This window comes from Myotis yumanensis, unplaced genomic scaffold, assembly GCF_028538775.1.
Source record: "Myotis yumanensis isolate MYYU_CA2020_CCGP unplaced genomic scaffold, mMyoYum1.0.hap1 SCAF_2, whole genome shotgun sequence".
In the NCBI taxonomy this organism is placed as follows: domain Eukaryota; kingdom Metazoa; phylum Chordata; class Mammalia; order Chiroptera; family Vespertilionidae; genus Myotis; species Myotis yumanensis.
Window position 1 is genome coordinate 197,309,788 of NW_027223753.1, and position 26,240 is coordinate 197,336,027.

A 26,240-nucleotide genomic window follows, 5' to 3' on the forward strand; every position below is an offset into this window, starting at 1 on the left:
CTTCTAGTCATTGTCCACTTCTATCATAACTCTAATTCCATAGGTTAATATTACCTGTTTTGAACTGTGTATCAATGGAGGAATCATACAATACATTAGTATTAGTCTGCTTGGGCTGCCATAAAAAACAATCCCATAGAGGAGGTGGCTTTAACAACAGAAATTTATTTTCTCACAGTAGTGGAGGCTAGAAATCCAAGATCAAGGTTCCAGCTAACGCCATCTCTGGTAAGAGTTCTTATCCTGGCTTGCAAATGGCCACCTTGTTGCTGTGCCAGAGGAGGGGGTTGGGGGGTAGAAAGAGAAAAGGAGAAAGGGAGAGAGAGAATTAGCTCTGGTATCTTTTCTCATAAGGACACTTATCCTATTGGATTGTGGCCCCACTCTTATGACTTCATGTAACCACATTTATCTCCAAATATAGTAACAATAGTTTCAACATGTGAACTTTGCATGGACATAAGCATTCTCTCACTTTTTTTTTGCCAACATAATGTTTGTGAGAATCATCCATATTATTATGTGTAGTTTTAATTTTTTAAATCCTTACTACTCTATAGTATTTTATTGTGTGAGCATATCACATATTTTTTCCTCATTTTGTTGTTGAGGTTTTTGAGCAGTTTCCAGTTTGGAAATACTGTGAACATATTTTATATATCTTTGGTGAACACATGGATACATTTCTAGCAGGTATATATTTAGAAGTTGAATTGCTGGGTCATGGAATATACTATGATCGGGTTTAGTAGAAAGATGCTGCCAAACAATTTTGCAAGATGATTGAACTAATTTACATCAGCAATCTGGTTTCTTTTTGTTTAATGAGATTTCTAATTATTCCAGATCCTCACCAACTCACTCTTTTTATTTTAGCCATATGTTTATGGACAATTTAGATATCCTTTTTTGTGAGCTATTCATTGAAGTACTTAGGCCATTTTTTTATATAGTGAATTTCTAACAAAATGATATGAAAGAGCACATAGGAAAGGTGTTCTACCTGTGATTGTCTCCAGCTGGCCTTGGCTCTTCTCCTTCCTGCATAAACAGGAAAAGAAGGGTATTCATACTCAAGCTCTGAGGAGTAAAAATTAGGAAACATGGAAGAGTGTACCAAAATTATTTATGATTAAAAAAATGGTTTTGATAGAACAATTCAAATGAATAATAGTTAAGACCCTCCCCCCAAATAGCATGAAAGCTACTTAAAAAGCACTGTAATAAAATCATTGACGAAAGGATCTAGTATAAAAAAAACAAAACCTCCAACAGATAAAATCTATCATATAAAAGAACAAAAGTAAATTCCACACTGTATTAGTGTCCTAGGGCTGCCATGACAAATTACCACAAACTGGGTGACTTCAAACAACAGACATTTATTCTCTCACAGTTCTGGAGGGCAGCTTCTGGTGATTTCTGGAAATCCTTGGCAATCTTTCCTCTACGTGGACATGTGAGACTAAAAAACAAGTTATCTGCTTCAAAAATACAACAGCAGAATAGACATAGCATAGACAATCTCATTCTCATGGGAAGAAATAAAGGAGTCCAAGCAAGTACAAAACCCAGCGGAACAAGTTCCATTAGGCTCAAGGCCCTGGGAGTAATCCTCTGAGGCTTGATGCTTTGCCCTCTGGGCCTGTGACAGTGGCCTTGCTCTCTCTGGCCTCTGCCTTTGCATCTGTGGCTCTGCCCTTGGGGTGATTCTTCTTTTTTCTTAAAGATTAGCACATTTTGTAGTCAAGTAGACTTATTAGCCACCCTCTCACCCCTATTTATTTTTTATTTTTGCTTGTAGAACCTCAAAAGTCTGACAGCCTTTCTTCATTTTTGTCCTATTTCTTCCCCTTTCAGTCCAGGCTGGCAGTGGTTCTGTTGGTAAAACATTCTCAAAAGCCTTGTTGGTCTCCCATGCAATCCATGGCACTTGATGTCATTAGACATGAATATCTGCTGTAGATCATTCCTTAATAACTCAACTTCTGTCCCTGGCTTCTGGTGTGATGGTTGATTTGATCCATGAGTTACATACCCAAGCCCTTCATCACAAGGTGATCCAGAATCATGGCCTTCTCTCTAGAGAAGGCTGAGAATTTTTTAAATCATCAGGTTTTGGTTTCTTTTTGTTTAATATTTCCCTCCTCAGTTTATTTCTTTCCTCTCCGATTTTGCTATAATTACCCAGAAGAAACCAGAATGAACCTTTTCCACTTTGTTTGGAAGTATCCTCAGCTGAATATCTAAGTTCACCACTTATAAGTTCTGTGTGTGTGTGTGTATGTGTAACAAGAGTTTACTGGAAAAAAGGGGGGGTTGCAAATCAATGATTATAAACAGGAATGTGGACTTGTAGCAAAAACAAACAAAAAAAATAGAACAAAAATGGTGGGAGGAGGATTGTCAGAAGGATGGAAGGGGTAATGAGAACCAGAAAAGAGAACATTTTTTTCTTCTTTTTCCCATTTCTATTAAAAACCAACACAAGACAAAAACAGATCCAGAGACAGAGAAGCATCAATCAAACCTCAAACCTCAGATGGAAGGTAGGGGAGGATGGGGGTAAGGGGGAGAGATCAACCAAAGGACTTGTATGCATGCATATAAGCCTAACCAATGGACACAGACACCGGGGGGATGAGGGCATGAGTGTGGATGGGGGGTGGGGGAGCAATGAGGGGATAAGGACACATATGTAAAACCTTAATCAATAAAGAAAAAAGCAAGAATACCATAAACATCTTTGTAAAGTACACAAAGTACTATTTCCTAGCTCAAGGGCTTTTGTAATATTTTGAAGATTAAAATAGATAATATATGTAAACCCTTTTAAAAAAAACCAATGCAAGAATACACACACACAACCTATATTTGTTCTAGAGTAGAAATATAAATAGGGCAGAATTGATCATTCTGTTCTTTTCTATTCCAAAGGCAAATATAAACAAACAAACAAACAAGCAGACTAATAAATATTTTCCCGTTCTTCACCAGAGCATCTTTCTTTGATCTTCATATTTCTACCAACATTCTGTTCATGATGATGTATGTGTTCTCTATGATGTCAGATGCTTTCTCCACCATTCTCCTCACTTCCCTCTGAGCCCGCACCAGAACTGCTTTTAACATTCATATTTCTCCCAACTATCTCTTTAAGGCAATCTAGACTTTTTCGATGAAGTGCCCCCAAATTCTTCCAGCCTCCATTCATTTCCCAGTTCCAAAGCCACCTCCACAATTTTGGGTATTTGTTATAGCAGACACCCCACTTTCCAGTACCAAAATCAGTATTAGTTTCCTAGTGCTGCCATGACAAATTACCACAAGCTGAGCAGCTTTAACAACATTAAGTTCTTCTCTTATAGATCAGTATCAGCAAGGTTGGTTCTTTCTGGAGTTCGAAGGAGAAATTCTCCCATGCCTGTCTCCCGGCTTTTGGTGGTTGCTGGAAATCCTTGGCATTCCTTGGCTTATAAACACATTAGTCCAGCCGCCACATCCATCTTTACACGGCCTTCTTTGTGTCTCTGTTGGTCCTTTCTGTCTCACATGAGGGCAGTCTCATGGGATTTAGGGAACACTCTAATCCAGCATAAATTCATCGCAATTCTTAGCTTAATTACATCAGCAAAAACTCTATTTCCAAATAAGATTATATTCTGAGGTTGCAGGTGGACATAGATTTATATGGGAGATTCTTCAACCTATTACAGACATCTTGAAAGATTTGAACACATTCCTTGCCAGTTTGGCTCAGAGGATAGAGATTCCAGCTGTGTTCTGAAAGGTCCCAGTTTCAGTTCCAATCAAGGGCACATATCTCGGTTGCAGGATCAATCCCCAGCCCTGGTTCCAGGCAGGTGTGTGAAACATCAATGTTTCTTTCTCTCTCTCTCTCCCTCTCTCCCTCCCTCCCCCTTCCACACTCTAAAAATCAATGGAAAATATCCTCGGGTGAGGATTAATAAAGCAAAACAAACAAACAAAAAAGACAGAAAGATTTGAACACAGAAGAATTAAGAACATTGATTTTAAAAGATTAAAAATAATAAAGTAGCAGAAAGAGCTGAAATGGGAGATTTCAGGTCTAGGGGAAAAAACAGCGGGTGCTTAATACAGAACTAATGAATAAATTAGAATTCGTGGAGATAGTTTTAAAAACAGAGTTTCTGCGATGGAGGAAAGGTTTGAGATAATCACAGTGATTTGATATGAAAGAGACAAAAAGATTAAAGCAATCGGAGGGCACGTAATAGATATGGAGAACAAAAAACAATTCCACAAAGAGATCTTCAGTATCTGTGAGTAAGACAAACTAAACACAGGAATAGAAAAAAAAGTATTCAAAAATAGAATAATGAGCATTTTTATCAGAAGAAGGTAGAACTGAAACTGCAGATTAAAAAGCCCACCATGTTCTAGGAAAAATGGATACAGGACGTTTATTATCAGGGGATATTCTGAAGAATTTACTGAATTTCAAGGACAACGAATTCTGCAAGGATATAAGTATAAAAAGACTATTATTAGTAAAATTCAGACTTCCTCTCCAGGAGGCAATTCCTATTGAGCTCTGAGGAAAGAGTTAATAAAATATTTTATCCAGCCCTAACCGGTTTGGCTCAGTGGATAGAGCGTTGGCCTGCAGACTGAAGGGTCCCAGGTTCGATTCCACTCAGGGCATGTGCCTTGGTTGCATGCACATCCCCAGTAGCGGGTGTGCAGGAGGCAGCTGATCAATGTTTCCTTCCCATCGATATTTCTGACTCTCAATCCCTCTCCCTTCCTCTCTGTAAAAAATCAATAAAATACTTTTTAAAAAATATTTTATCCAAGCCTTGCTGTCATGTAAAAGGGTATCTTTATTTTTTTAAATTTCTTGTTATCATACATAATGGTTTATTGCCTTAAAGATCTCCTGTGCTCCACCTATTCATTCCTCTTTCTCCTCTAACCTCTGATCTTTCTAATGTCTCCATAGTTTTGCCTTTACCAGAATTTCATGTGGTTGGAATCATATACTATGTAACCTTTTCAGATTGACTTCTTTCACACAGTAATATAGATTTAAGATTTTTTCATGGCTTGATAGACCATTTTTTCATTGCTGAAAATATTACATGGTCTGGATTTACCAGTTTGTTTATTCATTCACTTACTAAAAAAAAAATACTGGTTTCCCATGTTTTGGGAATGATAAAGTTGCTATAAACATCCATATGCAGATTTTTGTGGGGATATAAGTTTTCCACTCCTTTAGATAATTACCAAGCAGCATGATTGCTGGATCATATGATAAGGGTACATTTAGTTTTCTAAGAAACTGCCTGTTTTCCAAAATGGCTATACAACTTTGTACCCCACCAGCATTAAATGAAAGTTCCTGTTGGGCTCCATATCCTCACAGGTGCTGTTGGTGTTTTGGATTTTAGCCATTCTAATAGCTGTACAGAGGTACCTCATTTTTTTTAAATTTAAAATTCTCTCTTGACATATAAATATCTTTTCATGTCATTTGCATGTCTTCTTTGGTGAGGTGTCTGTTCAGGTTTTTGATCATTTTGTTTTGGGATTGTTTAATTTTTTGATTGCCTTTTAAAAAATTTTTTGACTTAGTTTACATTCAATATTATTTTGTATTAGTTTCAGGTGTACAGCAGAGTTGTTATACAAAAATATACTTTACAAAGTGTCCTCCCCCTTATATTTCCAGAACCCAAATGGCACCATACATAGTTATTACAATACTAGAGGCCCAGTGCATGAAATTCGTGCATGGGGGTGTTTGTGTTCTTCAGCCCAGCTGGCACCCTCACTAATCTGGGATCCCGCTCAAAATCCAGGACTGCTGGCTTCCAACCGCTTGCCTGCCTGCCTGTCTGATTGCCCCTAACCACTCCCCTGCCAGCCTGATCGATGCCTAACTGCTCCCCTGCCGGCCTGGTCGCCCCTAACTGCTCTCCCCTGCCAGCCTGGTCGCCCCTACCTATCCTCCCCTGCAGGCCTGCTCGCTCCCAACTGTCCTCCCCTGCAGGCCTGATCACCCCCAACTGCCCACCCCTGCTGGCCTGATTGCCCCTAACTGCCCTCCCCTGCTGACCTGATTGTCCCTAACTGTCCTCTCCTGCAGGCCTGCTTCCCCCCAGCTGCCCTCCCCTGCAGGCCCAGTCGCCCCCAACTGCCCTCCTCTGCAGGCTTGATCACCCCCAACTGCCCTCCCCTGCAGGCCTGATCATTCACAACTGCCCTCCCCTACCGGCCATCTTGTGTCCACATGGGGGCGGCCATCTTGTATGTTGGAGTGATGTCAATTTGCATATTAAACTCCCTCTCATTTATCTAAGATACTGCACTGTGCATTTCTATTTAAATAGAGACCCTGGAGTTTGAAGATAATTTTCAAAAAAGCTTTGGGTAAATTAATATGCCCAAAATACCCTGTAAGATTATCTGAACTACCATTTCAAAGCTAAAAGTGACAATTGCTTGTCTTGGTTGCTTTTTATTAGCTTTATTTATCTTATGGCAAAATTCTTTTTTTCTATAAAAACTAAATTTATAGATTTTAAAGATATGAAATATTGCTTTATTTTAAAAAATATGTTTTTATTGATTTCAAAGGGGGGGAGGTGAGAGGAATAGAAACATCAATAATGAGAGAGAATCATTGATTAACTGCCTCCTGCACACCCCCTACTAAGGATGGAGCCCAAAACACAGGCATGTGCCCTGACCAGGAATCCAATCATGACATCCTGGTTCATAGGTCAATGTTCAACCACTGAACCACACCAGCTGGGCAAAACAGCTTTGTATTTTAATAAATGCTACATAGCCTTCTGTTATCCTTCCTTGTAATCCCTCTTTAAAATTTGTTGCAATAGAAATAACTTGTGACCTTTAAGGGCTTGTGGCTTTGTATGATCTTTACTCTGGAATCAAGTTTAAGATCTTCACTTCTGTGGTATTTACTACTGCCTGCCCATGCACTCTGTAACGCATTGGCTACTTTTATATTTTTATAGTATTTAGCACTCTAAAAATATTTTATGGCATCATTGTATATTATCAGTCTTGTTCACAGAATTAGAGACAAATTTCCCATGAATCCAATGAAGTTTAAGCTTCAGAGCCCCTCTCTTGCCTGGGGCCCTATGATTGCTGGGATTTTCTAGAAGTTATGGAGTGTTCAGGCTGTATTCAGGAAGCCTTAGCATGTAGGCACGCTGGTAACTTGTGTAAGGATATCTCGGAAGAAAGGGGCTTGAATCTCCAAAGCCCAAAAAGTGGTTGAAGTTTCTCCTCTGACTCTGAATAACTATTCACCTTTGTATCTAATTTTGTATTCATAATTGTGTAGGTTGCCAAATGATGTTAACTTCAAGATGTACAAGTCCTGAGTATGTCACTGGCTAGAAGACCATAAGCTCTGTGAAAAGACTGTGTCTCCCACTTTCACTATATTAACCATAAAGCCTACAATAGTGCCAGCACCTAGAAGCTGCTTCATAAATCTTTGCTAAGTAAATGTTAAGATGTGGGAGATCAGGGAGAAGGGCATTCCAGCCAAGAGCCAAGACAATGTATGCAAATAGGTCTGGCTTGTTCCAGGAAACAGAAAATTCAGTGTGGTTGGAGCATATGGACTGACAGAGAGAGAAGAAAGATGCTTGGGGACATAGGCAGGGCCCAGAAAATTCTAAGTGCATTGGAACATATAAAGCATTTAACCATGACTGACTTTAAATAGAGGATCATGGTTGCTATGTGGAAAAATGTATTGGAGGAGGGGCAATAGTGAAAGTAGTTCTGCAGGGGAATGATGGTGGTGAAGAGGCCAAGAGTGATGATCATGGAGATGGAATGAGGTGAGGGATTTAGAATGGATTTGAGAGATGAAATCAATAGCATTTTCTGATGCATCGGGTGTAGAATGGGAGTAAGAGGAATCAACAGTGGATCTTGGGCCCTAGCTGGTTTTGCTCAGTGGATAGAGCCTCAACCTGTGGACTGAAGGGTCCCATGTTCAATTCTGGCCAAGGGCACATGCCTGGGTTGCAGGCTCGATTCCCAGTAGGGACCATGCAGGAGACAGCCGATCAATGATTCTGTCTCATCATTGATATTTCTATCTCTCTCTCTCTCCCTTCCTCTCTTAAATCAATAAAGAAATATATTAAACACACACACACACACACACACACACACACACACACACACACAACAATGGATCTTGGAATTCTGTGCTGAGTATGATGTTCTGCATTATATTGCACATTCCTGGAGAGAATGCAAGTATAGACAGGGTCTACATAACAACCAACATAATCATATTCCTTCTTTATAATAGAAATTTATACCTCAGCAGCAGATTTCCCCTAATGCTATGAGATACAGATTAAAAATAAACTAGAATTAATCTTGCCTTGACGTTCTTCTAAAACATAAATTCTAAATAGTTACTTAAATTTTCTGAATTATGACATTTTAAGACTAGGTGGAGGAATTAAGATAAAATACAAGATTTTAATAATTTTTCAAATGCACTTTATTTCAAAGATAGGCCTGAAAATACTTAGCCAGCCTTTTTTTTTTTTTTTTACGTAATTTTGTACTTACAAAAAAAGTTTCAAGAATAATATAAACGCCGGAACCGGTTTGGCTCAGTGGATGGAGCGTAGGCCTGCGGACTGAGGGGTCCCGGGTTCGATTCCGGTCAAGGGCATGTGCCTGGGTTGCGGGCGCGTCCCCAGTGGGGGATGTGCAGGAGGCAGCTGATCGATGTTTCTCTCTCATCGATGTTTCTAGCTCTCTATCTCCCTCCCTTCCTCTCTGTAAAAAATCAATAAAATATATTTTAAAAAAAAGAATAATATAAACAAACCCTGGATACTTATACTCAGGTTCCCCCAAATATTAACATTTGCTACACTTGTCCTATCTTTTCTGTCTCTCTCACTTGCTCTTGTTTTCTGAATTTGTCTATTTCTCTCCATATATGCATAAACACATAAATATATACACATATATACATAATATATATATCATGTATATATATATGTGTGTGTGTACATTTGTATATATATTTGCATACTCAATTTTACACTTACACATTATTTTTTTCTGAACCATTTAAGAGTAAGTTCAGACATGTGTCCCTTCCCCCCCAATACTTCATTACGTATTCTGTAAAAAACAAGCAGTTCTCCACATAACCACAGTAAAATGATTAAAATCAGAAAATTACCTTCAATATAATATTATAATTTAATAGGCAAGTTTTATAATTCCTTTGGCAAGTTTTTTTAAAAAATTCAAAGATCTAGCTTATTATCTTTTCCCAATAATGTTATTAGAATGAAAGTGGATACTTCAAAAATTAGAAATGCTTATTCAGTATCAACGGACTGAATCTCATTTTAAATTTATGACCATTCACCTCAAGCAGGTCCCTGGTGCTACCACCTGGCAATTCTACTCTATTTCCCTGGTCTATTTACTTTCCACCCTTTAAATTGATACTTTTTCCAATTTTGTCAAATCACTACAATTAACTTCTTATTTCACTAAGAAAATAGAAGCTCTCAGATTTCCACACGTTTCCCTAAAAGTCTGTCAAACCACCTTGGACCCACACCCTCTGCTTATTCTCCTGCTACTACGAAGGAGTTATTTTTCCTTTTACCCACAGTTGAACCTTCTTCTCCTTCTCCTTCTCCTTCTCCTTCTCCTTCTCCTTCTCCTTCTCCTTCTCCTTCTCCTTCTCCTTCTCCTTCTCCTTCTCCTTCTCCTTCTCCTTCTCCTTCTCCTTCTCCTTCTCCTTCTCCTTCTTCTTCTTCTTCTTCTTCTTCTTCTTCTTCTTCTTCTTCTTACCTTCTTCTTGACACTGGGTCTGGCCCATCCTCATTGCTCCCTCCAGGATTTGGGTTCTGTGGTTTTCTCTCCCTATGTTTGCATTATCAATATTTTCTTCTTCATTAGATCATCCACTTCATCATACAAACCTGACTTCATCTCTCTCCCCACCACTACCACCCCCAGCTACCACCCATTCCCCCAACAACAAACATGGCCAAAAAGCTGTGTATACTCACTACCTCCCTTTCCTCTCCCCATATTCTCCCTTGAGCCCACTCTAATTGGGCTAATTCTACTCTACAATTCCACCACAGCTGTTCTTACCAAGATCATCAATGACCCATGTTGCCAAATTCAATGATCATTTCCCAATGCTCAGCTCATTTACCGACCAGCAGCATTTGAGACAGTTGATCACTCCCTTCTCCTTGGAAACACTTTCTTCATTAGGCTTCTAGGATACTCCCTTCTCATGGTTTTCCTCTCTCACTCATTGCTTCTTTTCAATCTCCTTTGTTGATTCTTCCTCATCTTTCTGAGCTCTGAATCTTGCAGTTCTTCTGGTTCATTCCTCTGACCTCTTTTCTTCCTACCCTATTCTGTATGATTTCATTCAGGTTCAAGGTTTGAATATCATCTATAATGATGTCTGTCAGCAGCAGAGCAGAGTGCTAAAGGCACAAGCTCTGGAGCTTGATTACCTGGCTTTGAAACTTGCCTTCACCACTTACTAGCTCTTTAAACTGGGCAAATTACTTAACTTCTCTGTACATTAATTTCCTTATCTGCAGACTGGGGATAATTATAGTACCTACCTGCCAATTTTGTGAGAATTTATGTTGGTCAAATTTAACTTGGAAAAAATAAACTACTTTAAGTATTTACTACAAAGGAGCTTAATGCATTTGAACACAAGTGATTAGTAGAATGAGAAGCCAACCAAAGGATGATGAGAAAATTCAGGTTGTAGTAACAACAATAAGCCACTTCCACCACCTGGAGGGACAAAGCAAGTCTTAGTATGAAACTCTGATACTTAAGACAGTGTGGAACTGCTATGAGACTATACATAGAGATCAATTCAATAGAACACAGAGTCTAAAAAATAGTCTCTCCCTGTGGTCAATTGAATTTTGAAAAAGATGCCAACATAATTCAATGGAGAAAGTAAATTATTTTCATCAAATGGTGCTGGAAAAGTTGTATACCCATTTGGAAAAAAAGTAAAGTGCACACCATATATTAAAACTAATGAAATAAATCACAGAGCTAAACTTGAAAGCTAAAACCATAGAACTTGAAGAAAACATAGGAGAAAGTTTTTGCAATCTTGGGGTAGGCAAAATTTTTTTGGACATAAAAAACACAGACCATATAAAAATTTGATGAATTAGACTTCAACAAACTTAAAAGTTCTGGTCTTCAATATACATTGTTCTTCAGAAGAAAAGGTAAGCCACAGACTGGGAGAAAATTTTTGCTATGCATGTATCTGACAAGGAGTAATGTCCCAACTGTAGTAAGAACTCATACTATTCAATAATGAAAGGCAAACAATACTCACTAATAAAAAGAAATAAACTACTGACTCACACAACATGGATGAAATCACAATTTTGAGTGAAAGAAGTCAGACAAAAACATGACATACTATATCACCACATGTATGTAAAGTTCCAGAAGAGACAAATCTAAGCTCCAGGGACAGTGGCTGGGGAATTGACCAGGAAAGGGCACAGGTAAATTTGAGAGTGATGAGAAAATATTCTATATCTTTATTGCAATGGTAGTTATACAATTGTATACATTTGTCAAAAGTCATCAAACTGCCCAGCCAGTGTGGCTCAGTGATTGAGCATGGGCCTATGAACCAGGAGGTGACAGTTTCATTCCAGAACAGGCACATGCCTGGGTTGTGGGCTCAAAGTTCCCAGTAAGGGACATGCAGGAGGCAGATGATCAATGATTCTCTCATCATTGATGTTTCTCTCTCTCTCTCGCTCTCTCTCTCTCTCTCTCCCGCCTTCCTCTCTGAAATCAATTTAAAAAATATTTTTTAAAAAAGTCATCAAAACGGACACTTTAGGTGCATTTTATTTTTTGTACTATTACACAATGATTTTTTAAAAAATATGTATTTTATTGATTTTTACAGAGAGGAAGGGAGAGGGATAGAGAGTTAGAAACATCGATCAGCTGCCTCCTGCACATCTCCCACTGGGGATGTGCCCACAACCAAGGTACATGCCCTTAACCGGAATCGAACCTGGGACCCTTCAGTCCATAGGCTGATGCTCCATCCACTGAGCCAAACTGGTTAAGGCTACACAATGATTTTTTAAATCAAAAAATATATAAGTCCCAACATGAATTATTGATTTCTCATGAAAACCTGCTGCTCTCACAATCCTGCTCATCTCAGTATATGGCAAAGCTATTTCTCCAGTTGCTCAGGCCATAAATATTGGACTCTTTCTTGACTCTTCTCTTTCATTCACATTTTACTCCAACCCATTAGTAAATTTCATCAGCTTTACCTTCAAAATACATCCTGCTGGTAAGAATATAAATTGGTAGAACTACTATGGAAAACAGTATGGCGTTCCTCAAAAATTAAAAATAAAAGTACTATGCGATCTAGTAATTCCACTTCTGGGTATTTATCTGAAGAAAACAAAAACACTAGTTGGAAAAGAAAGTAGTCTGCACTCCCACATTCATTGCAGCATTTATGTTTACAATAGCGAAGATATGGAAAAACCTAAGTATCTATCAATGAATGAATGGATAAAGAAATTGTGATATATATACACATAAACATACAAACATATATATGTAGCCATACTTGCATATAATGAAACATACATACACACATACATATATACATAATTGAATATTATTTAGCCATTAAATAGAATGAAATCTTCCCGTTTGTGACAACATGAATGAACCTCAAAGGCATTATGCTAAGTAAAATAAGTCAAGAGAGAAAAAGACAAATACCATATAATCTCTCTCATATTTGGAATCTAAAAACGAACAAAACCACCTAAGCTCATAGATACAGAGAATAGAGTGGTGGTTGTAAGAGGCGAGGGGCGGGAGATGAGAGAGATAGATACCTTTTTTTAGTTTAAGTAAATTGAATAAAAATTTTTAATGTAAAAAGAACATCCTGAGTATGGTCACTCTTGTCATCTCCACCACAACTAAACTGGTTCAAGCTGCCATCATTTCCCTGGATTATCACAGCAGCCTCCGAGTGGTCTGTTTTTTCCCATTTTTGCCCCCTTCCCTTCCCTGTCACAGTTTTTCTCTGCAACCAGGTCATTCATGGCACTGGTCTGCTGAAAACTCTCCACTGATAAATTGTCTCATTCCAAATAAGAGATGTCTTTCTTACACTGGCCTGCTCAGCTTGACTCTCATCATCTGCATCCTATTACCTCTCTCGCCTCATCCCCTGCTCTCTCCTCAATGCTCCCTACATGCAGCAACACTGAACGCCTTGCTGGTCCTCAAACACACCAAGGACACGTCCACATCCGGGTCTCTGCCCAGCTCCACCCTGAACAGGATCGATCACTGATGTCTGCCCTGCTCTCTGGCTCACTTCCCCAGGTTCTCCTCACAGACTACCTTCTCAGAGGAGCCTTCACCAGTCACCCCGTATGAAATAGTACCCCAATAATCTCTCTTCCCTGTTCTTGCTTTATTTTTATTCTTAGCCCGTATAACTCCCAGACATAACATTTATTTGTTCATTGCTTCTTTGGAGATCTTTTTCTCACATGGAATAAAAGAGATTTGGAAATTTGTTTTGTTTCCTATTGTATCTTTAGCACATGGATTGGTGCACTCAATAAATCTGTATTATTTTATCATTCATATATAGCATAATTTATATTATGTTTACATTTATACCACATTTAATGTATAAATTATAATAATATTAATAAGCACTCAATAAATATTTATTGGATGAATGAATGAATGAATGGTTTTCCTTTGGAAGCATTACACACACACACACACACACACACACACACACACACACACACACACTGTGCATTTTCTCCCCTTTTGGAGAGGAAGTTTTATGTTTGCTCCATCATGAGTCCCTGAAACAATCATCTGTGTCCATTGTTTCTTTGAATGTCTTCATCAGCGTCAGCAGATGTATGGTCTGAGTGCTGTCACATCCCTCCCTGCATCCATGGTAAATATATATAATCCAGTCTGTTTCTTTCCCACTGAGCCACTGTATTTTGTCATTCTGCTCAACACGGAACTTTAGGCTGCCACCTCTAATTGATTGGATTCAGCAGGATATATGAAACCTGTGTGCTATCCTGGATGTAAACTCCAACTTTCTTTGGTGGTTGTCTTAGGCTTGATTTCCAAACTGACCAAGAACATGGACCCATGGGATAAAATGGAAATTACAAGCTCTTTAAAGTTTTTCCAGCTTTGTTAGGAAGGACCGAAGAGGCAGAGATACGAGAAGTAATGACTGCTGCATATTTTACTAAGACCCTAGGGGTTGGTTTAAAAATAAAACTCCCAGTTTTCCTTCACCTGTATCTTAACAAAATCTCAACACAACTGAGTCATATTCCTCCGTAGCCTCCTAAAGTCTAATCAATCAAAGATCTTAAAGGTGCATACAGAAAAACCCACAAATTGTTTGCTTCCTTGTTAATAACAAAGGGATACCTTATAAAGGCATAAGCAAGGCTCTGGACCTCTCTGGAGTGAGACAGACAACTCAAGGCCAGAGAAACATCGCTTCCAATCACTTCCTCCTAAAATCAAATTGATACATTGGTTATTTCTAATGAGGTTCTGGTTAGAAAGTAGGATATATATATTTTATTACCAGGAAATCACCACTGGAATAGAAAAAACATACCTGGGGGGAAACAAAGATCTCAGAAAACAGCCCGTGCAGATTCTGCCAGGTGTCTAGGACTCGGGAGTTGACTGGTGATAGGTTCTCTGATGTTTGGGCAACACACAGGCCCAAATCCTTTTTATCTTTCTCTTTATGATCTCTGGTCGAAATGTGCTGGCAGCTGCTAGATAAGGAAAGTGTTTCTATATGAACTGTTCTCCAAAGACCCCATTCCTCAAAACGTGAATCTTACTCTTAAGTTGAAAACATGTTTCTTTGACAGGATTTTGAGGTTGTCTTTTTCCTTGTGTACATTTAAAAAAAATCTGCATGATTTTTCGAATCTGTTATCTGTGGTTTAAGGACTATCTTCACTGTCAATGTAATTAAATTCCACATCAATAAACCTCAAGTTTATTCTAGCCCAAGGGGAAAAAGTTACATGGGATTAAAATTTCATTTACATTTAAATTCATTAAGCTTTTGGTGGTTACTGACCCCTGATGGATTAATTCTTTTTAATAGAACAAAGGTGTATCTGTTCATTGTAGTCACCACAAATTGAATGCTCTTTCAAAGTGCCCACAGTTATTTATGATTGCATCTTCTTACTTGTTTAATTTGCTCTCTCAGCCTTGAAGACTTGATAGGATGTTTAACACCAATAGGAAGCAATGCTTATTACATGTCGTCTTTTAACATTGAAGTATCCCTTATTTTATCTTTAAATGTTTACACTGTTCAAATAGTTTATATTCTGATCTAACTATACATTTTAATTTTATTGGTATTTATATCAATAGGCATTTTAATTTCACCTACTAGAATTCCATTATAATGTAGCTTGTTGTAGCATAGTTTCTACCATAGTTTTGAATGGATAAAAATAACTTTTAAGCCCTAGCCAGTTTGGCTCAGTGGATAGAGCATTGGCTTGCAGACCAAAGGGTCCTGGGTTTGATTCCAACTAAGGACATGCACCTTGGTTGTAGGCTCCTCTCCAGCCCAGCCTGTGTGCAGGAAGCAATCAATCGATGTGTTTCTCTCACATCGATGTTTCTCTCTGTCTTTCCCTCTCTCTTCCACTCTCTCTAAAATCAATGGAAAAATACCCTCGGATAAGGATGTAAAAAAAAAAAAAAAAAAAAACTTTAAAAATATATAACTTGCAAATAAGGAAATATGATAGACTTACCCTTGAAGGTGGTCAATATTGTCTTTTTAAATGTTAATGTAAGAAACATTCAAACATGTAAAGAATTTTTGTGAGTTTATTTGAGCCAAACTGTCAACAATTGCCAGGAAGCAGAATTTCAACGAATTAAGATAATGCTCTGGAAAATGGCAGTTTTTCACCTTGTTTTATACATTACAATCAAAGGAGGAGACATACGTGGGTTACATGAAATCCATTGGTGATAGTTCAGGGAGGAGCGAAGAAAGCAAAGTGGAGAAACCTCTAGGATTGGGTAAAAAGTAAAATGAGATAGACACATGCTCCTTTTACATAGGTGGCCACAGGATAGTTAACAGTTGACAATTAACACCATAACAATAACAATAAAGGAACTTGTGGTTTCCACCCTGGTTTCATTTGTTGTGCCCTGAGGTGTCTGGAAAAAGGGAAGTTACAAGTTACCCTGATATTCCACAGGTATGTTATCTTAGATGCAAAAAGGCAATAGGCTCAGTTAAACAGAAGTTGATCTTTGTCAGGGAAGATACCCGCCTAGGAAATGACTATCCACAACAGTGATGGCGAACCTTTTGAGCTCGGCGTGTCAGCATTTTGAAAAACCCTAACTTAACTCTGGTGCCGTGTCACATATAGAAATTTTTTGATATTTGCAACCATAGTAAAACAAAGACTTATATTTTTGATATTTATTTTATATATTTAAATGCCATTTAACAAAGAAAAATCAACCAAAAAAATGAGTTCGCGTGTCACCTCTGACACGTGTGTCATAGGTTCACCATCACTGATCCACAACAACGGCTTTTAGTTAAAGTTTTAATTTCAGATCATCCTTTTTGGTTACTTTAGGTCTTTGAGTTTGCAAGGTTGCCACACAGGCCTTCCCTGAGTTAAGTCAGGTTAGCACTGGCCCCTTTTTGTCCACACTAATATCAGCAATACATTAAGGGATCTCATGTATTTGCTTTCTATCACAATTACAGTGGTTTATCAATAAACAATAAAGAAGCAATCATATCTAAAATTATTTTACTTAAGCCTGACTTTTGTTCTTGAACTTTTGAGACAGTCAGAATTCATTTAGAATAATTGTTCCTTCCTGGCCAGCTGGCATGGCTCAGTGTTTGGGCATTGACCTATGAGCCAGGAGGTCACGGTTCGATTCCCCATTAGGGCTCATGCCCGGGTTGCAGGCTCGATCCCCAGGAGGCAGCCTATCAAAGATTCTCTCTCGTCATTGATGGTTCTCTCTCTCTCTCTCTCTCTCCTCTCCCTTCCTCTCTGAAATCAATAAAAATGTATTTTAAAAAATTGTTCCTTCTACTTCCAACATATAAGACTTGGATAAGATTATTTCACAGCTCTGACACTGTTTTTCCTTCTATAAAATGTGGACAGCCTTCTTCTGAGGAGGTAATCAGATATAAAGGTAGAAGAAACATGGAAAGCAGATTGTATAGTACCTGCTACACTGAATGTCCCCTTGCCAATGACCTGTCAGCCATATTTGTTTCCTTTCTTTACCTGAATCCTGTACTTAGACATTGCCCTGGTTATCCTCTTCACCCTCAGATCTTAAATGACTGCTCCTTTCATCATTCAGGTCTCACCTCAGCAGAGAGGTAACCACCCAGTCTGACCCAATACCTAATTAGTTATTATACCACATCACCCAATGTTGTATGGTCCTCTTAGTCCTTATCTCTAACTCTACCACCTTGTTTTTCTGATCATTTGTTTTCTGTCTCTTTTTATTATAGAAGTGAAGCTCTTGGAGAGCAGGGGCATTGTCTAATTTCCTTTTCATTGAATCCCCTGAGCCTAGAACAGGGCCTGACACATAATAAGCAATCCAATGAATGAATAAATGGTGGTCATTACCCCTTTCCTTTAGCTGAGTCCATTGCCATTCCAAAAGCAAAGCAGAGTTCTCTCTCCAGTGTGGCATTTGCCCATGCATAAGTAGATGGCTAGAAATTAGTAAACAGCTAACTGAAAACAAGGCAAGAAAGTGTATCTTTCTCTATTTGATTGAGCTGATGAAAATTGAAATATACCAAGATAAAATACTTATTTTACTCATTCACTCAATAAACCTTTTGAACACCTATTATGTACAAAAGATTGGGCTAGTTGCTGGTCATGGCAACTTTAATAAGATGCATAAGAAGAGAGAGTTCATGTATTTGAAAATCACCTAATTTAATCAGCCCAGTAAGCTACTTAGGAATTTAATCTGTTGCCTTTAAGGCAGCTATGACTTTAGTGCCGTTAAAATGCAATATAAACCCAGTGTCAAGCGATTCTGTGGAAGGAAACCTAAGTCAAAGAATCTTTTGTAGTAGAGAAATTTGATTTGGATCTTAAAGATTAAATGGAGGTTTTCAGGGTAGGGAAAGGTGAAAGGACATTCAGGAACACAACTAGTATGAGTAAAGGCCCAGAAGGGTCCTGGTCCTCTGAGTGTGTTGGGACAGGGGAGGTGTTGGGGAAGAATCAGCCAATGACCTTTAAGGCTGAACTAGCACAGGTAAGAGTGGCAGGAACAGAAGAGTCAACTGGAACCATGAAGAACCATAAAGGCTTCAGACTTCAAATTGCAACTGTTGGGGAGTGTATATGCGATCAGATCTGTATTTTAGAAGGTTCATCATGACTGTAGAAGAGAGTATTGTAGAAGAGAGGAGGGGTGGGGGGTGCTTTGAAAAGCGAGAACAGAAATCCTTTCTAGTAGTCTAGGCACTAAAGCAAAGAGGCCTGAATAAGGGAAGTCTAGTAGTAAGATTCAAAGAGAGAGATGGATTTATGGGAAATTCAGTCAGGTAGCATTGTTAAACCAAACACAATTATGGAAATGGCTACGTATATTGACAAATAATAGAAATACAAAGAAAAGAACCAGACTTCAATTTGGGGATGTTGAAATTGAGGTGTCTGCATGATACCTAGGCTCATAGAACGACTGGGTACTTTAATGTTTGAATGGATGTGCGTCAAAGTTAGAGTTACTATCTGAGTGATCAGATGGACAAAATAAAGTAGTTAGTCTGCTATAAACTCTTGTGTGTACATATAAATAAAGACAGAGGTAGAAAACATCAGCATGCCCCTGGACATTGGTGTTTTTATAACTTTATTTATTAAGAATCACATCCAGATAGGTAATTATAGGTTGTAACTTAAGAGGCTTATTTTTCTTACATGGATTTGGGAGTCTGATTCTTCCTTTACCTTGGGTACAGTGATGACAACAATAATTTGACACTCAGATAATAATTATGTATTAATTGCTTACTATGACCAGGCATTGGAATGGGTCCTTTCCATGAATTAACTCATTTAACCCTCATCTTATAAGGTAGGTACTATTATTGTTCTCTCCCATTTTACAGAAGAGGAAACAGCCACAGAGAGCATAAGGAACCTGCCCAGGTCACCCCGCTAGCTAATCAGTGGTGGAAGTGGGATTTACACCCTGGCCCCCTGGCTCCTGGACAAACTTTTGCCTCTCAGACACATCTTATAGCCTATTTCTTTTATATGTTGATTTCAGAGAGGAAGGGAGAAGGAGAGAGAGAGATAGGAACATCAATGATAGAGAGAGAATCATTGATTGGCTGCCTCCTGCACACCCCACACTAGGGATCGAGCCCACAACCTGGGCATGTGCCCTGACCGGGAACTGAACCATGACCTCCTTGTTCATAGGTCAGCGCTCAACCACTGAGCTACGCCAGCTGGGCCATCCTATAGCGTATTTCTCATGTCAATTAGACACTGCAGCATCAGGCATGCCCCTGTACCCCTATGTGCAGTATATTTTGGGGTGACATGTTCTTACCTTTTTTAGTTCTTTTAACCACTTGAGTCTTCTGACAGATGGGCTGCAAGGACCTCCATGAGCAGATATGAAGCTGGGATAATGTCTCTTTTAAAGCCAAAACAAACAAGCACCTGGGGCATGTGCACAGTAAACAAAATCAGTGTAGGTGCTGCTAAAATGTCCATACTGCAGTGGCCAGAGGGATAGAATCGGCACTTTCTTTCACCTGGGCCTTTCTCTGGGATTGCTGCTATCTCTATGGTTTATAAAAATCTGATAGCCAGTGTCTGCTAATCTCTACCAATTTCTGACACCACTGGGTGTCTACTTTGTCTCTACTTTTACCTACCAATTTCCCCCAATCCCTCATTTACTGCATCCTGGGGCCAGGCTTCAGAAGAACAAATCATAAACCCATCACATCTGGTCTCTGGCCACCTTGCAGGCACAGCCAGCCAAGCGGACTTTCTGTTACTACCTCCCCCATTGTGTTTGTCCTCCATTGTCAGTCTCACTGACTGCAGACTCAGGAGCTCTTTCTTCTCAGAACCTGGGAGCTGAGACAGGAGTGTCACAGACATTCTGCTCCATTGTTCAGAAGCTGCGACTCTCATCAGCTGCCCCTCAGGCCATACCTAACAAGACCAATCTTCTCTCTGCCAGTCAGGCTTCAAATACACAGAGACAGCTATTCTATCCAGTGGGTCTAGTTAGAGTTGAGAAGTCCCACCTTTTCAGCTATTTCTCCTGTGGCATGGTTTTGAGTGAATTGATAGCCCTTCCTGTGTTTCCAAAGATACTTGCTGCAATTGCCCTCTACTTCCTGTGGCACTACTTCTACCACGGGTAGGACTATTTTTAAATGTATCATTATATAACATTTTCTGCATTTATGGTTTATATACAGATCGATATACATCTTTGCAGGACATTTATCCTGTTGACAAATATTTTGGTTTCTATGTTGCATTCAAATTCTTAAATCACCAAATCAGGGCGATATCAGTGCACAAAGCAGCAACAAAATAACCACATGTTAATCATATCAGTTATAACAGGAAAAAGTAAGATGATATCAATATGTAAGTCTAAGATTGAATGACATTAATGTTACCAGGGAGATGAGACCTCGGTTCTTGTCTTCTCGAGGGAAAGATTTCAATCAAGAGACCAAATGTAGAAAAGCAAGCAAGTATTTATTGACCGCAGCAAAAAATATACTTAGGAGAGTGAAACAAGGAAGGGCATAGAATAAACAACAGGAGAGCCCAGGCTAGGCTGCTTTGGCTCACTGGGAAGTCAGAGAAAAGGGGGCCTTGGAGACAGGTCCAGGGGTGAGCCCAGGATAAGCTGCCACTGCCCATTGCTCCCCTGGTCCCTTAGAGGATGGGGAACACGTGCCTGTGGGGGATGGGTAGGGGAGAGGGAATGGTATGGGTATACTCTCTGGAAGGAGACCATGCTGGGACTTACATTTTCAGGGGTTTTAAAGGCTGAGCATTTAGGGGAGGTCGTAGGGGTGGATCAATAGAATATTCATCAGCTTTATACTGATGTACCAAAATGAGATTTATTCTCTTAATTTTTCTGTCCTTGGATGTGGTTGGCAAATGGCACTTCATTGGGTTTCTGTTATCTGCTGAGTAGGTGATTTAAGCTATTCACCCTCTGGTTGGGGACAAGTGCAAACCATTTACTCTTAAGTGTCTTTGGGTTAGGATAGGTAGGATTTACTAGGTGGCTGCAAACTGCTGTTTAACTATCTGTCTCAGTTTCCCTATTCGCTTGTCCTGGAATTTTCCTAGCTTCTTGCTATTCTATAACAATTAACATTGTCTCTCTTTTTTTTTTTTGTTTTGCAACCTTATTGTCTTTTCCTCAAACTACCAGCCTCGTTTGTCACTCTTGTGCAAACAACATGACTTATTACATATACCAAATTAAACCTAGAAGGGTAGGAGTGGGTGGGTTAAGAACAGCATAAAGTGAAGTGCCAACAGCATAGGATATATCAGAGGAGGTAAGATTCCAAGGTTCCAAGCAAATTTAAACAGTTAATAATAATTTTAAAAAATAAAACTTTTTTTTCCAAGAATGCCTTTGTGTTCTTATCTCAAAGTTGACATCTCTGAGTAATTGACGAAGCTGCAAACCTTACAGTCCTCTGACTGTAAGTTCCCTGCCCAGCACACTTACTCCCCCATATAAACAAAAACCGCTGGGCTGCCTCTGGAGGAGAGTTACACTTTCTTGGCACTCCGTCCCTGCTTGTTATCGGCCGCCTCACCTCTAAGTTCACTCGGGCGGTTCCCTGAAGACCAACACGTTCTTTCTTTTCGCTGGAGCACTGCTCTCTTGCCCAGGCATCTTCAGAACCTGAAGCCTGGCCACTGAGAGATTCTCTGTAGCCACCTGCTGTGATTCTGACCTTTGCCATCAGCAGTCTTCAGCGAACATCTCTCAAAAGATGCCCAGTAGTTTTGCTCTTTTATTATCATTTTCAATCTGAACCATTTTTTTAAACAAAATTTTTTAAAAAATAGATTTTTATTGATTTCAGAGAGGAAAGGAGAGGGAGAGAAAGAGATAGAAACATCAATGAGAGAGAATCATTGATCAGCTGCCTCCTGTGCGCCCCCTACTGGGGGCTGAGCCTGCAACCCAGGCATGTGCCCTTGACCGGAACGGAACCTGGGACCCTTCAGACCACAGGCTGATGCGCTATCCACTGAGCAAAACCAGCCAGGGCACAAAACAAAACTCTTATCGAGAAACTCAAAATATTAACGATATAAAATTGAGGGGCAGATTTGAATGTCAGGGGCTAAAGCCCTTATTTGACTCCTCCCCTGACTAATAGTGCTCCATGGATGAGACCTTGACGACATTCTTTGAAGAGGGAGGTCTTATCAAGCATAATGTCTGCTTTTCTTTCTTCTTTCCTTCCTTCACCCCCCACCCCCTTTTTCTTTCTTTCTTTTTTTGTCCATAAAGCTCCACTTTTACATTAGAACTAAAATTTACTTTCCAGCTTATTCTGAAGACATCTTTTCTTGTCTTTCTCTTTGCTAATGGACACTTTTTCTTTGACATTTTACAAAAACACCGATTTTACTGAATTCAAAACATTTTTCTGTACTATTTTAATTTTTCAATAAGTGTTTACTGAACACTTATTATGTTCCTGGTACTAGAGACTCAAACAAAAATCCCTGCCCTCATGGAGTTGTCCTTTGGGTGGGGCAAAGTAGATAGTGAGCACAATAAATAGGTAAATAATTGATTAGAAATTTATAGCTAGTAGAGAGAAAAGTAAATTAGGGAGTTGACTATGGAGTGGTGGTGGTGGTGGGGGGGAGCGGTGTTTTTAAATTGTGCACATTGAAGGATTTGAGCAGTGGCAAAACGCAGGAGAGCAGCATTCCAGGTGGGGAGGTGCTCAGGGGCAGAGGCCCCAGATGGCAGCACATTTGCCGTGTTGGAGGAGAAGCAAAGAAGGCAGAGTGGATGGAGAGGTGTGGATGAAGCTGAAAGTAGGAGATGAATTCAGAGATGGAGAAAAACCAGTCTGGCAGGGCCCGATAAACCATGACAAGGACCCTGGCTCTTGCTGAGTAAGAACGGGAGTCACTGAGGAGTTATGGTGATGACACACTCTGGTTTATGCTTCTGCAGGATCCCTTGGCAGCTGGATGCAAAGAAACTGTAGCAGGGCAACGGTGGAAGCAGGGAGCCAGGTGAGAGGCTATTACATGAGAAAATCCTGCCTCTTCAGTTTATCTCAACTGATCCAGGATGGCTTCTCAGTGTTTCCCAGGCCCTGGGTTCAGTGCTAGGGAGATGATGGTTGACAAGTGTCAAAAGATTTTTTTTTTTTTATTAGTCTCTTTCCTCACAGAGACATTCTACTAGGTTATAGACCTGTATACATTCAGCAACTCTCTAACTCATTTATTCTGTTCCTACTTCTTTTTTTAAAAAAGTATAATTTTATTGATTTCAGAGAGGAAAGAAGAGGGAGAGATAGAAACATCAATGATGAGAGAGATCATTGGTCAACTGCCTCCTTGCACACCCCCTACTGGGGTTCAAGCCCACAACCCCTGCATGTGCCCTGACCGGGAATCAAATCGTGACCTCCTGGTTCATAGGCCGATGCTCAACCACTGAGCCACGCCAGGTGGGCTGTGTTCCTGCTTTTAAGGAAGAATGGACACTTATATTTTTCTATCCTTATTTTAATTAAGAAATCTTCAAACATATTCAATTAAAAAATCTGCCCTCCTGTTTTGGGCAATCCAATTTCCTGATATCTGACTATGGTGGCTTAATGAGATTGCCCAAGATTATCTGTTCTAGCAGTTTAGATAATATTGTTCCAGTAAAAAGCAAGAAACCCAGTTGCCTAACATGTGATTTATAAGGCGAGTAATCTTATCAAGTTAGAAAAGTGTATCAACTTTCTACTTTGGAAGGAGGTGTGGTGTAGTGGAACTATTGCACGAGATAAAGTCATTGGCTTCATCAATTACTCATTTTATGACATAATGTACATACGTAATCCTTAGCCTCTGATACCCTGAGCACTAGCCTCTGTCAAATGGACGTGGGGAGAGCTCTCCCCGTCTTTCTGTGGAAGTTGTGCTGTGGAAGAAAATAAGCTGGAACAATCAGTGTGAGCTGTGCTTTCTAAACGTTCTCAGTGCAAGAATGCTTTTCCTCCTCCCCTCCCCCCGAGCCAGATGTGGCCAAACCTCTGAGTGCAATCATTTTTGGAACCTCCTAACTTCTCCCGGATTCTGTGTCCAAGTTAACTTTCCTTAAACGCTTATTATGTGTAGGACTCCAGAGAGTTCCCCAATTTGATTGTGACAGCAAGGAGTGGGCCTACCTAGGTTTCGATTTTTGCTAGTAAGGAGGTGGAATGGGTCCCTAAAGAGGTGGGCCAGCTTGTGCTGGCCACGCTCCCAGGATCTCTGAAAGCCCAGGAAGACCCCTGGGAGAGACTGAAAACTGTTAACAGATTCTGCAGAGATCCTCAAACTGCCTTCACAGTCCCATCCTCATAATCACCATTCGCCTTGATGGGGAACATGTATATGTGCAGGCCATAGGGCTGCACCAGGAGGGTGAGGTTGTTAACTGTGCACCGGCACCAGAAACATGTCCCGGCGAGCAGAAGCTTTACCGTCTAGGGTAGGCCATGGATTTTTAACAATAATTACTGTGTGTTACATAGCAAACAGCAGTTTAATTCATAATTGCTTATCTCTGTTTTTATTGGCCTTTAGGTCCCTACAAGTCAAAAAACCCTAGTTAATTATCTAACAGATGTTTACTAGGCACCCCTGGTGAACCTAGAATCGTGCGGTACCAAAGGTGATACCAAGATTTCTGTGATGCTGGTCTATGAGTGATTAACTAATAATAAAGGTCTTTGTTAGGCATAAGAATGAAGGAAGAACACAAACTATGAAAATATTGCACTGTACCATTTTATGAAAAAAACAAATGTATTTGCTAGTAAGATTCATAAAGTCTTATAAGTACCGATTCATGTAATTAAAACTATAGTGCCTATTAAAAGTCTGCTCAGAGGAAGTTGTATGTCATTAAATTGCAAGTGTGTTTTAAAGTAACACCAAACAATATGTTCATGTAAGGAAGGCTTAGCATATATTCCTTATGGGCTTAATTGTATCCCTCCTCAAATTTGTATGCTGAAGTCCTAACCCCAAGTACTTCTGACTGTCTTTGACAATAGAGCCTTTAGAACAGCGGTTCTCAATCTGTGGGTCGCGACCATCGGAAAATACATATAGCATATCAGATATTTACATTACGATTCATAACAGTAGCAAAATTACAGTTATGAAGTAGCAACAAAAATAATTTTATGGTTGGGGGTCACCACAACATGAGGAGCTGTATTAAAGGGTTGCGGCATTAGGAAGGTTGAGAACCACTGCTTTAGAGCGTGATTGCACTGAGGCTGTTAGGGTGGGCCCACTTCCGTCTGACTGGAGTCCTAGTAAAATGATAAAACTTGCCCACACAGAAAGGCACCGGGGCGGTGTGCGCACAGATGGATGACGTGTGAGGAGGCAGCACGAAGGCAGCCATCTATCTGGAAGCCAAGGAGAGAGACCTCAGGAGAAACCCATACTGCTGGCACCGTGGTCTTGGACTTCCATCCTCGAGAACCGTGTGTAAACCGATTTCTGTCATTTAAGTAATCAGACCATGGTAGTTTGTTACAACATGACTTGCAAACTAATATACTCTATAACATTTTATTTAAGTATTTTTTATTTTAGAGGATGTTTATTAAAGCTGGAGATAATGAAACAAGGATGGGCTAGGGAAATGAGCCTAGGCTGGTCTGTTCCAACTCACTAACAAGTCAGAGAAAAGGGGGCCTTGGGGACAGGTTCAGGGGGTTTACCTGGGGTGAGTTGCCACTG